Genomic DNA, 15,626 nt, shown 5'->3' with positions numbered 1-15,626 from the left:
GGCGTTATAGAGTAAAACTCATAACTACTGACTTTAGAATGCGTTGGGAATCTTGGAGGTAGAGGGTGTACCGCTCACTTTTTGGTCTCCCATGACAGACTCGTAATACCGACACTATGGAAGTCCCATAGAAAAAAGGGTTTACGAAGTTTACGTAAGTCATTTTGCGGTAAGGCCAAAGAAGTGTGCGGTGCCCCTAAACCTGCAAGACTCGTAATAGCAGCGGTAGAGAAAAAGCAGCGTTAGGACCTCTTACCGCTGCTTTTTTACCCTAACGCAAAACTCGTAATCTAGCCGTATGTTTGTTATTTTGTGTAATGTATTTTTTAGGGGGAGTTTGTTTTTTTTTTGTAGCAAAAGAGCTGTTTAACTTAGGGCAATGCCCTACAAAATGCCCTTTTAAGGGCTCTTGTCAGTTTGGGGGGGTGGGGGGTGTTTCTTTTTTTGTAGTAAACGAGCTGTTCAATTTAGGTCAATGCCCTTACAAAAGGCCCTTTTAAGGGCCCTTGGTAGTTTATTCTAGATTAGGCTTTTTTATTTTGGAGTGTTTTTTTTTTTATTTTTTTATACGGTATTAGAATAGGAATAATGTTTATTGTTTTGGATAATTTAATTTGTTATTTTTTGTAATGGTAGTTTTTTTTATTTTTTGTAATGTTAGGTTTTAGTGTAAGGCAGTTTAGATTTTATTTGAAAAGTAAGTTTACATTTATTTTAACTAGGTAGTTAGTAAATAGTTAATAACTATTTACTAGCGAGTCTACCTAGTTAAAATAAATACAAGCTTACCTGTGAAATAAAAATAAACCCTAAGCTAGCTACAATGTATCTAATAGTTATATTGTAGCTGGCTTAGGTTTTATTTCAAAGGTACGTTACTTTGTATTTAGATTTAAATAGGTATTATTAGTTAATAATTGTAACTTTAATTTAATATATATTTTAATTATGTTAACGATAGGGGGTGTTAGGTTTAGGGTTAGGTTTAGCGTTAGGGGGTGTTAGGTTTAGGGGTTAATAGTTTAATTTAGTGTTTTGTAATGTGGGGGTCTGGCGGTTTAGGGGTTAATAGGTTTAGTTTATTAGTTGTGATGTGGGGGCTGGTGGTTTAGGGGTTAATACTTTATTATAGTGTTGGCGATGTGGGTTTAAGGCTTAATAGGTTTATTATAGTAGTAGTGATGTGGGTGGGCAGCAGATTAGGGGTTAATAGGTTTATTTATCAGTTGCGATGTGGGGGGCCAGCGGTTTAGGGGTTAATAGGTTTATTTAGTGACAGTGATGTCAGGGAGCAGCAGATTAGAGGTTAAACACTTTATTTAGCGTTGGCGATGTCGGGGAGCAGCGGATTAAGGATTAATAACTTTATTTGGCGTTGAGGAAGTTGGGGGCGGTGAATTAGGGGTATTTAGACCAGGGGTTTATGTTAGGGTGTTAGGTTTAAACGTAACTTTCTTTTCCCCATAGACATCAATGGGGTTGCGTTATGGCGATTTGCCATTCCGCAATCTCAGATGTTAGACTCTCTTCCCATTGATGTCTATAGGGGAAATCGTGCACGAGCATGTAAACTCAGCCCTTGGCTTTTGTGTGGTATGGAGCTTAACGCACCATAATGCACAGAACAAGGAGGTTTTTCAGTAACTCGTATTGGCAGCGCTATGGAAAGTGCGGTACTGTTCATTTTATTGCCTTATTTACGCACCCGGTATAGCGCAAAACTCGTAATTTAGCCAAATGTATTTAGGTTGTGTGATAGTGAGCATTTACACTAGTAATAATGTTTTAGGTTGTGTGATAGTGAGCATTTACACTAGTGATACTGTCATTAGGTTGTGTGATAGTAAGAATTTACACTAGTAATAATGTTTTAGGTTGTGTGATAGTGAGCATTTACACTAGTGATACTGTCAAGTTGTGTGATAGTAAGCATTTACACTAGTAATAATGTTTTAGGTTGTGTGATAATGAGCATTTAAACTACTGATACTGTCATTCGGTTGTGTGATAGTAAGCATTTACACTAGTGATACTGTCATTAGGTTGTGTGATAGTGATCATTTACACTAGTGAAACTGTCATTAGGTTGTGTGATAGTGAGCATTTACACTAGTGATACTGTCATTAGGTTGTGTGATAGTGAGCATTTACACTAGTGAAACTGTCATTAGGTTGTGTGATAGTGAGCATTTACACTAGTGATACTGTCATTACGTTGTGTGATAGTGAGCATTTAAACTAGTGATACTGTCATCAGGTTGTGTAATAGTGAGCATTTACACTCGTAGTACTGTTTTTCAGTTGTGTAATAGTGAGCATTTACACTAGTGATATTGTTTTAGGTTGTGTGATAGTGAGCATTTACACTAGTGATACTGTCATTAGGTTGTGTAATAGTGAGCATTTACACTGGTGAAGCTGTTTTTCAGTTGTGTAATAGTGAGCATTTACACTAGTGATACTGTCATTAGGTTGTGTAATAGTGAGCATTTACACTGGTAGTACTGTTTTTCAGTTGTGTAATAGTGAGCATTTACACTAGTGATATTGTTTTTAGGTTGTGTGGTAGTGAGCATTTACACTGGTAGTACTGTTTTTAGGTTGTATGATAGTGAGCATTTACACTGATTATACTGTTTTCAGGTTGTGTGATAGTGAGCATTTTCACTAGTGATACTGTTTTTAGGATATGTAATCATAAGCATTTACACTAGTGATACTGTTTTTAAGTTGTATGATAGTGAGCATTTACACTGATTATACTGTTTTCAGGTTGTGTGATAGTGAGCATTTACACTAGTGATACGGTTTTTAGGTTGTATAATAGTGAGCATTTACATGGGTGATACTGGTTTTAGGTTGTGTGATAGTGAGCATTTACACTGATGATACTGTTTTTAGGTTGCGTGATAGTGAGCATTTACATTAGTGATACGGTTTTTAGGTTGTATGATAGTGAGCATTTACACTGGTGATACTGTTTTTAGGTTGTGTGATAGTCAGCATTTACACTAGTGATACAGTTTTTAGGTTGTGTGATAGTGTGCATTTACTCTAGTGATACTGTTTTCAGGTTGTGTGATAGTGAGCATTTACACTGGTGATACTGGTTTTAGGTTGTGTGATAGTAAGCATTTACACTGATGATACTGTTTTTAAGTTGTGTGATAGTGAGCATGTACACTAGTGATACAGTTTTTAGGTTGTATGATAGTGAGCATTTACACTGGTGATACTGGTTTTAAGTTGTGTGATAGTTAGCATTTACACTGATGATACTGTTTTTAGGTTGTGTGATAGTGAGCATTTACACTAGTGATACGGTTTTTAGTTTGTGTGATAGTGAGTATTTATACTAATGATACTGTTTTTAGGTTGTGTGATATTGAGCATTTTCACTAGTAATAATGTTTTAGGTTGTGTGATAGTGAGCATTTACACTAGTGATACTGTGATTAGGTTGTGTAATAGTGAGCATTTACACTGGTGAAACTGTTTTTCAGATGTGTAATAGTGAGCATTTATACTATTGATATTGTTTTTAGGTTTTGTGGTATTGAGCATTTACACTGGTAGTACTGTTTTTAGGTTGTGTGATAGTGAACATTTTCACTAGTGATACTGTTTTTAGGATATGTAATCATAAGCATTTACACTAGTGATACTGTTTTTAAGTTGTGTGATAGTGAGCATTTACACTGATGATACTGTTTTTAGGTTGTGTGATTTTGAGCATTTTCACTAGTGATACTTTTTTTAGGTTGTGTTATAGTGAGCATTTACACTGGTGATACTGTTTTTAGGTTGTGTGATTTGAGCATTTTCACTAGTGATACTGTTTTTAGGTTGTGTGATAGTGAGCATTTACACTGATGATACTGTTTTTAGGTTGTGTGATTTGATCATTTTCACTAGTGATACTGTTTTTAGGTTGTGTTATAGTGAACATTTGCACTGGTGATACTGGTTTTAGGTTGTGTTATAGTGAGCATTTACACTGGTGATACTGGTTTTATGTTGTGTGATAGTAGGCATTTACACTGATGATACTTTTTTAGGTTGTGTGATAGTGAGCATTTACACTAGTGATACGGTTTTTAGATTGTATGATAGTGAGCATTTACACTGTTGATACTGTTTTTAGGTTGTGTGATTGTGAACATTTACACTGGTGATACTGGTTTTATGTTGTGTGATAGTAGGCATTTACACTGATGATACTTTTTTAGGTTGTGTGATAGTGAGCATTTACACTAGTGATATGGTTTTTAGATTGTATGATAGTGAGCATTTACACTGTTGATACTGTTTTTAGGTTGTGTGATTGTGAACATTTACTCTAATGATATTGTTTTCAGGTTGTGTGATAGTGAGCATTTGCATTAGTGATACTGTTATTTGGTCGTGTGATAATGAGCAATTACACTAGTGATAATGTTTTTAGGTTGTGTGATAGTGAGCATTCACACTGATGATACTGCTTTTAGGTTGTGTGATAGTGAGCATTTATACTAGTGATACAATTTTTAGGTTGTGTTATAGTGAGCATTTACTCTGGTGATACTATTTTTAGGTTGTTTGATAGTGAGCATTTAGACTAGTGATACAGTTATTATGCTGTGTGATAATTAGCAATTACACTAGTTATACTGTTTTTAGGTTGTGTGATAGTGAGCATTTACACTAGTGATGCGGTTTTTAGGTTGTGTGATAGTGAGCATTTACACTGGTGATACTGTTTTTATGTTGTGTGATAGTGAGCATGTACAGTAGTGATACAGTTTTGAGGATGTGTGATAGTGAACATTTACACTAGTGATACTTTTTTTAGGTTGTGTGGTAGTGAGCATTTACACTTGTGATACTGTTTTTAGGTTGTGTGGTAGTGAGCATTTACACTAGTGATACTGTTTTTAGGTTGTGTGGTAGTGAGCATTTACACTAGTGATACTGTTTTTAGGTTGTGTGGTAGTGAGCATTTACACTAATGATACTGTTTTTAGGTTGTGTGGTAGTGAGCATTTACACTAGTGATACTGTTTTTAGGTTGTATGATAGTGAGCATTTACACTGGTGATACTGTTTTTAGGTTGTGTGATAGTGAGCATTTACACTAGTGATACAGTTTTTAGGTTGTGTGATAATGAGCATTTATGCAGGTGATAATGTTTTTAGGTTGTGTGATAGTGAACATTTACTCTAGTGATACTGTTTTCAGGATGTGTGATAGTGAGCATTTGCACTAGTGGTACTATTTTTCAAGGTTATGTGATAGTGAGCATTTACACTAGTGATACTGTTTTTAGGTTGTGTGATTGTGAGCATTTACTCTAATGATATTGTTTTCAGGTTGTGTGATAGTGAGCATTTATACTAGTGATACTGTTTTTAGCTTGTGTAATAGTGATCATTTACACTAGTGATACTGTTTTTAGACTGTTTGATAGTGAGCATTTACTCTAATGATTTTTTTCAGGTTGTGTGATAGTGAGCATTTACACTAGTGATACTGTTTTTAGGTTGTGTGATTGTGAACATTTACTCTAATGATACTGTTTTCAGGTTGTGTGATAGTGAGCATTTACATTAGTGATACTGTTATTTGGTTGTGTGATAATGAGCAATTACACTAGTGATACTGTTTTTAGGTTGTGTGATAGTGAGCATTCACACTGATGATACTGTTTTTAGGTTGTGTGATAGTGAGCATTTATACTAGTGATACAATTTTTAGGTTGTGTTATAGTGAGCATTTACTCTGCTGATACTATTTTTAGGTTGTTTGATAGTGAGCATTTACACTAGTGATACAGTTATTATGCTGTGTGATAATTAGCAATTACACTAGTGATACTGTTTTTAGGTTGTGTGATAGTGAGCTTTAACACTAGTGATGCGGTTTTTAGGTTGTGTGATAGTGAGCATTTACACTGGTGATACTGTTTTTAGGTTGTGTGATAGTGAGCATTTACAGTAGTGATACAGTTTTGAGGTTGTGTGATAGTGAACATTTACACTAGTGATACTTTTTTTAGGTTGTGTGGTAGTGAGCATTTACACTAGTGATACTGTTTTTAGGTTGTGTGGTAGTGAGCATTTACACTAGTGATACTGTTTTGAGGTTGTATGGCAGTGAGCATTTACACTAGTGATACTGTTTTTAGGTTGTGTGGTAGTGAGCATTTACACTAATGATACTGTTTTTAGGTTGTGTGGTAGTGAGCATTTACACTAGTGATACTGTTTTTAGGTTGTGTGATAGTGAGCATTTACAGTAGTGATACAGTTTTTAGGTTGTGTGGTAGTGAGCATTTACACTAGTGATACTGTTTTTAGGTTGTATGGCAGTGAGCATTTACACTAGTGATACTGTTTTTAGGTTGTGTGGTTAGTGAGCATTTACACTAATGATACTGTTTTTAGGTTGTGTGGTAGTGAGCATTTACACTAGTGATACTGTTTTTAGGTTGTATGATAGTGAGCATTTACACTAGTGATACTCTGTTTTTAGGTTGTGTGGTAGTGACCATTTACACTAGTGATATGGTTTTTAGGTTGTATGGTAGTGAGCATTTACAATAGTGATACTGTTTTTAGGTTGTGTGATAGTGAGCATTTACACTAGTGATACTGTTTTTAGGTTGTGTGGTAGTGATCATTTACACTAGTGATATGGTTTTTAGGTTGTATGGTAGTGAACATTTACACTAATGACACTGTTTTTAGGTTGTGTGGTAGTGAGCATTTACACTAGTGATACTGGTTTTAGGTTGTATGATAGTGAGCATTTACACTGGTGATACTGGTTTTAGGTTGTGTGGTAGTGAGCATTTACACTAGTGATACTGTTTTTAGGTTGTATGATAGTGAGCATTTACACTGGTGATACTGTTTTTAGGTTGTGTGATAGTGAGCATTTACACTAGTGATACAGTTTTTAGGTTGTGTGATAATGAGCATTTATGTAAGTGATAATGTTTTTAGGTTGTGTGATAGTGAACATTTACTCTAGTGATACTGTTTTCAGGTTGTGTGATAGTGAGCATTTGCACTAGTGGTACTATTTTTCAAGGTTATGTGATAGTGAGCATTTATACTAGTGATACTGTTTTTAGCTTGTGTAAAAGTGATCATTTACACTAGTGATACTGTTTTTAGACTGTTTGATAGTGAGCATTTACTCTAATGATTTTTTTTCAGGTTGTGTGATAGTGAGCATTTACACTAGTGATACTGTTTTTAGGTTGTGTGATTGTGAACATTTACTCTAATGATATTGTTTTCAGGTTGTGTGATAGTGAGCATTTACATTAGTGATACTGTTATTTGGTTGTGTGATAATGAGCAATTACACTAGTGATACTGTTTTTAGGTTGTGTGATAGTGAGCATTCACACTGATGATACTGTTTTTAGGTTGTGTGATAGTGAGCATTTATACTAGTGATATAATTTTTAGGTTGTGTTATAGTGAGCATTTACTCTGGTGATACTATTTTTAGGTTATTTGATAGTGAGCATTTACACTAGTGATACAGTTATTATGCTGTGTGATAATTAGCAATTACACTAGTGATACTGTTTTTAGGTTGTGTGATAGTGAGCATTTACACTAGTGATGCGGTTTTTAGGTTGTGTGATAGTGAGCATTTACACTGGTGATACTGTTTTTAGGTTGTGTGATAGTGAGCATTTACAGTAGTGATACAGTTTTGATGTTGTGTGATAGTGAACATTTACACTAGTGATACTTTTTTTAGGTTGTGTGGTAGTGAGCATTTACACTAGTGATACTGTTTTTAGGTTGTGTTATAGTGAGCATTTATACTAGTGATACAATTTTTAGGTTGTGTTATAGTGAGCATTTACTCTTCTGATACTATTTTTAGGTTGTTTGATAGTGAGCATTTACACTAGTGATACAGTTATTATGCTGTGTGATAATTAGCAATTACACTAGTGATACTGTTTTTAGGTTGTGTGATAGTGAGCATTTACACTAGTGATGTGGTTTTTAGGTTGTGTGATAGTGAGCATTTACACTGGTGATACTGTTTTTAGGTTGTGTGATAGTGAGCATTTACAGTAGTGATAAAGTTTTGATGTTGTGTGATAGTGAACATTTACACTAGTGATACTTTTTTTTAGGTTGTGTGGTAGTGAGCATTTACACTAGTGATACTGTTTTTAGGTTGTGTGGTAGTGAGCATTTACACTAGTGATACTGTTTTTAGGTTGTATGGTAGTGAGCATTTTCACTAGTGATACTGTTTTTAGGTTGTGTGGTAGTGAGCATTTACACTAATGATACTGTTTTTAGGTTGTGTGGTAGTGAGCATTTACACTAGTGATACTGTTTTTAGGTTGTATGAAAGTGAGCATTTACACTAGTGATACTCTGTTTTTAGGTTGTGTGGTAGTGACCATTTACACTAGTGATATGGTTTTTAGGTTGTATGGTAGTGAGCATTTACAATAGTGATACTGTTTTTAGGTTGTGTGATAGTGAGCATTTTCACTAGTGATACTGTTTTTAGGTTGTGTGGTAGTGAGCATTTACACTAGTGATACTGTTTTTAGGTTGTGTGGTAGTGAGCATTTACACTAGTGATACTGTTTTTAGGTTGTGTGGTAGTGAGCATTTACACTAGTGATACTGTTTTTAGGTTGTGTGGTAGTGAGCATTTACACTAGTGATACTGTTTTTAGGTTGTATGGTAGTGATCATTTACACTAGTGATACTGTTTTTAGGTTGTGTGGGAGTGACCATTTACACTAGTGATATAGTTTTTAGGTTGTATGGTAGTGAGCATTTACAATAGTGATACTGTTTTTAGGTTGTGTGATAGTGAGCATTTACACTAGTGATACTGTTTTTAGGTTGTGTGGTAGTGATCATTTACACTAGTGATATGGTTTTTAGGTTGTATGGTAGTGAACATTTACACTAGTGATACTGTTTTTTGGTTGTGTGATAGTGATCATTTACACTAGTGATATGGTTTTTAGGTTGTATGGTAGTGAACATTTACACTAGTGATACTGTTTTTAGGTTGTGTGATAGTGATCATTTACACTAGTGATATGGTTTTTAGGTTGTATGGTAGTGAACATTTACACTAGTGATACTGTTTTTAGGTTGTGTGATAGTGATCATTTACACTAGTGATATGGTTTTTAGGTTGTATGGTAGTGAACATTTACACTAGTGATACTGTTTTTAGGTTGTGTGATAGTGATCATTTACACTAGTGATATGGTTTTTAGGTTGTATGGTAGTGAGCATTTACACTAGTGATACTGTTTTTAGGTTGTGTGGTAGTGATCATTTACACTAGTGATACTGTTTTTAGGTTGTGTGGTAGTGAGCATTTACACTAGTGATACTGTTTTTAGGTTGTATGATAGTGAGCATTTACACTAGTGATACTCTGTTTTTAGGTTGTGTGGGAGTGACCATTTACACTAGTGATATGGTTTTTAGGTTGTATGGTAGTGAGCATTTACACTAGTGATACTGTTTTTAGGTTGTGTGGTAGTGAGCATTTACACTAGTGATACTGTTTTTAGGTTGTGTGATAGTGAGCATTTACACTAGTGATACTGTTTTTAGGTTGTGTGATAGTGAGCATTTACACTAGTGATACTGTTTTTAGGTTGTGTGATAGTGAGCATTTACACTAGTGATATGGTTTTTAGGTTGTGTGATAGTGAGCATTTACACTAGTGATACTGTTTTTAGGTTGTGTGGTAGTGATCATTTACACTAGTGATATGGTTTTTAGGTTGTATGGTAGTGAACATTTACACTAGTGATACTGTTTTTAGGTTTTGTGATAGTGAACATTTACACTAGTGATACAGTTTTTAGGTTGTGTGATAGTGAGCATTTACACTGATGATACTGTTTTTAGGTTGTGTGGTAGTGATCATTTACACTAGTGATATGGTTTTTAGGTTGTGTGGTAGTGAACATTTACACTGGTGATACTGTTTTTAGGTTGTATGGCAGTGATCATTTACACTAGTGATATGGTTTTTAGGTTGTATGGTAGTGATCATTTACACTAGTGATACTGTTTTTAGGTTGTGTGATAGTGAGCATTTATACTAGTGATACTGTTTTTAGGTTGTGTGGTAGTGATCATTTACACTAGTGATATGGTTTTTAGGTTGTATGGTAGTGATCATTTACACTAGTGATACTGTTTTTAGGTTGTGTGATAGTGAGCATTTATACTAGTGATACTGTTTTTAGGTTGTGTGATAGTGAGCATTTACACTAGTGATACTGTTTTTAGGTTGTGTGATAGTGAGCATTTATACTAGTGATACTGTTTTTAGGTTGTGTGATAGTGAGCATTTACACTAGTGATACTGTTTTTAGGTTGTGTGGTAGTGATCATTTACACTAGTGATACTGTTTTTAGGTTGTGTGATAGTGAGCATTTATACTAGTGATACTGTCCCTTTACTATGTAACGAAACAATATGCATTCTTTTTATTGGCTACTTACATTAATCGGATCACATTGAAATATGTAAAATGTCTCACAGAAAATCTCAATCCATTAAAGTGCAGTCAAAATATATTATCAGGAAAAAATAAATATAACAGGAGATAAATTATAAAAAGAACCTTGGCCCTAGAATGGAATTTTGCTGCCAAACTAAAGAAAATTCCTAAAATGGCAACATGATTTACATATATTTATATACTCAACCTCACTTAAGTGTACATCCATTTATCAAAGAGATTTCACCCCAAGACTCTTGACATATACATATTGTCTTGAGCACCACTTAATAAATATTTATGTTGTGTATAAAATCAGCACAGCATATTAACCAATAATTGCTCTGCATGTATATTAAATGCTATGCTTTAAATAAATCTACATTGCTACAGCATAAGCAGCAGTTAGGGTTTGGATATGTGTATGCCTAGTAGACATAATGTAAGTCCCTTAATTAATTAGCTGATTAATATTTTATCTAGTCCTTTAATTAGCCAAACTAAAAATGTAATCAATCAGGAAATACTTCTCAGTAGACACGTGCAAAGACAAAACGTTTGTTTCAGACAAATCATTAGATTTGCTCATTGGGTTAATTCAATTCTTAATTAATTAAACCATCATTTCCTATGGGGAATGTCCTTTTGGAAACAAACTTACAATTTGTTCCTCTCCAAGCCATAACAAAATGAACCTGTACACCTGCTTAGATGTGATAAGCAAAGAAATAAACAAAGGTGTTAGCTATTTTTATTATTTTAAGATACCATGGATTTACTCGAAATTAGCGTATCAGATGGTATATTTCATAATGATTATAAATGGTTTTGTAAAAATAATGTTTTGTAGTCCGTTATGATAATTGTATACAGCTATCTCTTGGGTAAGACAACTGGAGCTACAGTGGGTAATCTATTGTATAATCATTTATCTATCTCTATGGCAGATTGAAATCACCCCAAACCCGCTCGCTCAGGGTGACTGACAGATCTTTATGCGAGCAGCATTACACACTCAAGTGAGTGTGTAATTGTACATCCATACCAGGTCCTCTGTTCATTTGATGCAAAGCCGTACAGACAGTTCTCAAGTTGAGCACCTTGTTTGCACAGCTTTTCACATGTATGGATATTTCTGCAAAATACATGTTCTAAAAGTGCTTAGCCTACTGAAAAACAATATGGGCTCAATCACAATTTATAGTCTGATTATTTTGGCTGCCAATGAGTTGGGGTTGATTAGGTGATTATTGATGGTTACCATTTAGTAGACCTTAATCTCTGAACCAGGCCTTGTCTCTGTATGGGGGTTGATTAGTTGTTTAGGTTAGGTCAGCTTAGGGGTTAATAGCGCATTTAGTTACAATATTTTTAAAATATTGTGCATTCTTATGTATGATGCATATTCTTTTAAAAATTTTATTTAAATTAATATGTATTTGTTTTGTCTTATTGTGTTTTTTTATTGTAACCATAAATATATATTATAAAATATATGTTTATGTTACAAAAGGCATTTGTTTAACAATTGTTTTATTAAATAACAGGCATGCAGTTATGTAATAATATCATTATAATGCAGCTGTCTTTTATAACAAATATTTATTTTAAAAAGATATTTATATATAAAATAATAAACACATCAAGCAAGAATATCTAAATTTTAATTTATATATCCAATACTTAAACTAATATGCATTATACATGATCATGCATTTTATTTAAAACTGTAGATATAATGTAGTCAGGCCTTGCATTTATATGCAATATATAAATTGTTATGCATATATATTGCATAATGCTTTAAAGGGGCAGTTTCAGTTCTTTTAACAGACATCCATTGTAGCCAATCAGAGCTGGCTCACCTGAACTCCACGTGCTTGAGCACAGTGCTATCTATATGACACACATGAACTAACTTAGTTCCACAGAAGAAAAAATGCTAGAACGGCTCAAAATAACATCCACTTTATTTGTTAAAAATCAAAACCAACGTGGGCTTGTACAACATACAAGGCAGTTAAAAAGGTATAAGAGCTGCCTACATACCCAGACTAAGGACGCGTTTCGGGTTTCCCCGTACTCACTGATAGTTAGGGGAGGGTGCTCTCTCAATATATTTATAGTATACAATAACACTATACACCTGGCATTTCTAATTGATACACAATGTTAATAAAAATAAAAATAAATAAACTACGTTCAACATCTTATTAGAATTAACATCTTATTACAAGTATATCAACTCCTGCAGTTAGAGATAAGTGAAAAAGGACCTATGAAACAAACGGAATACAAAGGAGACAGATATTATGCACTACATCAAAACTACAGCACAATTTAAACGTAACCTACATTCATTATAATACGCATATGGAAGCAATATAGTTATACAATATTTTGTGATGAATACATAGTGTATACATATATATATATATATATATATATATATATATATATATATATATATATATATATATATATATATATATATATATACACAACACTTATGAATATACACAATATTACAAATAACTATAATACTTAGATGAAATAAAGATAAGGTAATATTCAATGTGAAATGGCACGCCAACTAGGATGGAAAATCTATAAATATCAATAATACAATACACAATAATTGCATGTATAAATGTAAATATATATAAAACATATATAAACATGTGCATCACAATGGACTAAGGCTCTATTTATCAAAGGTCTTGCAGACCTGATCCGATAGTGCGGATCAGGTCCGCAAGACCTCGCTAAATGCGGAGAGCAAGCAGGGCCGCCAGCAGGGAGGTGTCAATCAACACGATCGTACTCTTTAGACCGCTGCTTCATAACTTGTGTTTCTGAAGACTCGCCAGAAACAAGGGCCCACAAGCTCCGTACAGAACTTGATAAATATGGGCCTAAATGTCTTATATCTGCATATTAAGTAATATTAGTATTATTTTATGTCTGTGGACTCTATTGAGTCATTAAAAATGGAGCGGTAAGCTACCAAAGCGGGCGACAACTAAAAGTAATTTACAGCTCCATGTTAGTACCAGGTTTCCATTGAAAAGATTAGAGTGTTGCGAGCAGTCGCTCTTTTCGGCCGTATGTAAGTTTGCGCTGCCAACCGATGTCAGATTCGTCGAAAAGCGTGCCATAACAATTGCATTGCCATGGTAACCCGACCTCTGTCTATAAGAATAACAGTTTGCGCTTGTGCTCTTTACCTGTGATCGCCTCTAAAGAGAAAGACACGGGAGCTAGTTGCGCTGGTAGGAGTTTAGTGTTTTGGACATTTTTTTGAGAGTTAGTGGATAGTTGGAGATTTGTTTTTCATATATTCTTATTGTAGGCCTCATATAATATTAGGAACACACACATCCATACACTAGTTAATTAACACACATTAGTTTATATACACAAACACACAAGCACACTTTTATATGATGCAAACACATTCACATCTTTTTTTATTTCATTAACCCCCCATATCCCCATCTTCCTTTAATACTCCTTTCATTAACCCCCTTATCCCACTTCCCATCTCCCCTTTAACTACCCTTCCCTTCCCCACTATATAACTTTTTTTTCATTTATACATTTTGCCCATCCTTTTTTTTTTTACATCCCATATTTTTTGTTTCATTTGACTATATAGCCCATCCCCTTCTTCATTTGCATCCCTTATTATTTTTCTTTAATTTTGTTACAATCCTTTTTTTAAAAAATATTTAGCCCATCCCTTTTTTCATTTACATCCCTTTGTTTATTTTCACCCCCACATTTTTTTTATTTGCAGGGATATAGAATAGAGATAGTTAGGGTCTAGATAGGTTAGGTAGTTAGTTTAGGGGATATTTAATTTAGGGTTTAGTTAGGTGAATTAGTGTAGGTAGGTAAGCTAGGGACTTTAGTGTTAGGTTAGAATTAGGGACGAAGGAGAAAGGGATGGATAGGCCTAGTGGAGTTGGGAGGGGGTGGCTAGGGGGAGGGTAGTGGAGATGGTGGATAGAGGGAGGGGGAGGGGTGAAGTAGGCAGGAGTATGGGCAGGTCTAGGAGCCGAGGTTTGGGTGGAGGATTTGTCCTTCCTCAAACCCTGGCAGAGGAGGGAAGGAGAGAGGGTGGAAGAGGAGTGGAGGTGGAATGAGTGAGGAGGAGCCAGCCTCGACTAGGCACCCAAAGAAGAGGGAGGGAGAGTGGGGCAGACTGTGGCAAGTGGGGGTGGGGCTGGTGGTAGTCTGTCACAGCCTGCAGGAACAGAGGAAGGAGAGAGGGCTGGTCCCCAGTCACAGGAGGGAGAGTCTGTTTCTGCTGGCCCTTCAGGTGTGAAGGGCAGGCTTAGAGAGGAGAATGAGGCTCTTATTGAGGCCTACTTGGAGAGGGCACCTGATTTGAAGAACCCTAACCTGAGGGCGGGTATCTGGAACAAGTTGTGGGAGGAGATTCGAGTGGCAGTCAGCTGCTTAGGACGCAATTGTTCTACTGCCAGCATAAAACATAGATATCATGACTGCAGGAGGGAAACACAGGCCAAGATGGTGCAGCAGTCTAAATATGTACGTGGGACAAGTGGTGGTCCTTCTAAGAAGATTTGCATGAAGTCATGGGAGGAGATGCTGTCCAACGTCATCTTGGGTGAAGCTGTTCACGGATGTAAGGGGACAATGGAAACCTCTGTGCCAGCTGAAGAGGTGTATGAAGGTGAATATTTTATATTAAGTATAACCAAATATATGTTGTATATATGTTTTAGATCATAAATATCCATCTGCTTTTAGCTACAAATGTCAATTTACATAGTTGTATTTAATATGTTCTGCAAGCACTCTGTATAGTATATCTGCTCTGACAAACAAGAATACTGATAATATAATATTCAATAATATCAAACATTTCATATAAATCTGTTATTTACAAAGTTCCTTTAAGACAAAATCTATAAAAGATTTATCAGTTATGGTCATATATGCTTGGATTTAATTCCAAACACACTATATGTATGTATGTGTGTATGTGTGTGTGTATGTATGTATGTATGTATGTATGTATGTGTGTATGTATGTGTGTGTATGTGTGTGTGTATGTATCTGTGTATGTATGTGTGTATGT

This window comes from Bombina bombina, chromosome 12, assembly GCF_027579735.1.
Source record: "Bombina bombina isolate aBomBom1 chromosome 12, aBomBom1.pri, whole genome shotgun sequence".
Lineage (NCBI taxonomy): Eukaryota > Metazoa > Chordata > Amphibia > Anura > Bombinatoridae > Bombina > Bombina bombina.
This window is presented reverse-complemented; position numbering follows the sequence as displayed.